This window comes from Colobus angolensis, unplaced genomic scaffold (assembly GCF_000951035.1).
Source record: "Colobus angolensis palliatus isolate OR3802 unplaced genomic scaffold, Cang.pa_1.0 Scaffold244, whole genome shotgun sequence".
In the NCBI taxonomy this organism is placed as follows: Eukaryota; Metazoa; Chordata; class Mammalia; order Primates; family Cercopithecidae; genus Colobus; species Colobus angolensis.
The window spans coordinates 2868900-2871096 of record NW_012115644.1 but is presented as its reverse complement, the minus strand read 5'-3'; positions in this window follow the sequence as shown (position 1 = coordinate 2871096).

Below are 2197 nucleotides of genomic sequence, written 5' to 3'. Positions count from 1 at the left end.
CCAGCTGCTTGGAAGGCTGAAGCAGAGGACTGTGTGAGCCCAAAAGTTTGACGTTGCAGTGAGCTAGGATGGCACCAGTGAACTCCAGCCCAGTCAACAGAGCAAGACCCTGTCTCTAAAAAAACAAAACAAAACAAAACAAAATGGAAGAAAAAAGAAGAAGAAAGAATATAAAACTTCCAAATGTCAGAAAAGCTTATTCCTGTCTTTTTGAAAACGGCTACTATACCATAAAAAAGAACAAGATCATGCCTTTGCAGGAACATGGATGGAGCTGGAGGCCATTATCCTTAGTAAACTAATGCAGGAACAGAAAACCAAATTCTGCATGTTCTTACTTATAAGTGGGAGTTAAATGATGAGAACATATGGACACACAGAGAGGAATAACACACATTGAGGCCTATCGCAGGGTGGAGGGTGGGAAGGAGGGAGAGGATCAGGAAAAATAACTAATGGGTACTAGGCTTAATAGCTGCGTGATAAAATAATCTATACAACAAATTCCCATGACCTAAGTTTACCTATATAACAAACCTGCACATATATCACTGAACTTAAAAGTTAAAAATAAATAAATACATATATAAAAACTCAAAAAATGGCTACTATGGACCTTTCGATATGCTTAAAAATTGATAAAACAGTTCTCTTTAAAAGTATTACAATTTTCACTCTGTTGGAAATTATATCCTTTGCAAGGATTTACATTTTGAGTGAAAACTTTTAGATAACAATCTGAAAATGTGCAAGAGTCTACATAACTTTCCAAAATGTTAAGGAGTACTCAAGTAAAAAATATTTGAAGATCATTGCGCTGTACCATTGTTTTAGTGGTATGCTGCTATGTAACAAATCACCTCAAAATTGAATGGGATTTAGAAAGCAGCCATTTTATTTTTTCCCACCATTCATTGGGCTGATTAGACTTAACAAGGCAGTTTTCTGCTGGTCTTGCTTAAGGTCTCTCATGCAATCGCAATCAGATGGCAGCTGTGGCTAGAAGCAGAGTCATCTAGAGCAGGGTCCCAAAGTATGAGCTAAGGACCAAATCTGACCTGACAGCAGTTTTTGTAAACAAAACTTTATTGGAACATAGCCATGACCATTTGTTTATGTATTGTCTAGGGCTACTGACACTCTACAATGGCAGAATTGAGTAGCTGTGACAGAGAGACCATATGGCCTGTGACATCTTTATATGACTTACACTAAGATGCAATAAACATGTGAATTTTCTTCAAGACCATTTGTTCTTTAGACAAGTCAAGCTGTAAGCTTATTTTCAACCCTAGAATGAGAGAGAGTTGAGGGAGTAAAGCCTTTAGGCTATTTGCACAGGCCAAGGAATATAGAAGCTGAATGAGTATCAAGGGAATTTGGTCAACAAATTTGATCCTTTTCCTCCTTAATGGTAGGTGGTTGGTGCCTAAATTATCTAGGGGATTGTATAATTTAAATATCCCCTAATGCAGAGGAGGATTTCTTTGCTCCTAACTAAAACAGTTTAGGAAAGCTTTTCTTTTGCTGGTCTCCTTTAGGATGGAACAGTAGCCCTGGGGCCACACAGGTATACTAAAAGCTATGTGCTGACAGGGATGCTCCTTCTTAGTGATTAACAATTAGTTCACACATTTCAGGTTTATTGGCCTCTAAATATTGAGAGTGAATTGGATTGCCTGTATTTTGTTTTTCGTACAAGCTATTTCTTGACTTAAGGCATTTGCACATGTTGGTTTCTATGTCTGGAGTGTTCTCCCTTTCTGTAACCCAGCCAACACCTACTTATCTTTGTTGTGAGTTTAAACATCATTTTCTCAGAAAAATCCTCCCTTAACTCCCCCATGAAGTTCCCTTTCCATATTGTTTCACAGCACTGTGGACTTTCTTTTTGTGACTATAATCCTAGTGTGTGCAACAACAAATGTGTTTATGTTCCCCATTTAACATTGTCTCTCCTGTGTGCCATGAGGCAAGAGAAGAGTCTCATCTGCTTTGTTGATTACTGTATTAACACTTACGCAGCAGCACAGTTTCTGGTACATGGTAGTTTCTAACAAATATTTGTCTAGTGAATGAATGAAAGCCAAAGCAATTATAAAAGAATGTAAGGCTGGGCGCGGTGGCTCAAGCCTGTAATCCCAGCACTTTGGGAGGCCGAGACGGATGGTTCACGAGGTCAGGAGATCGAGACCAT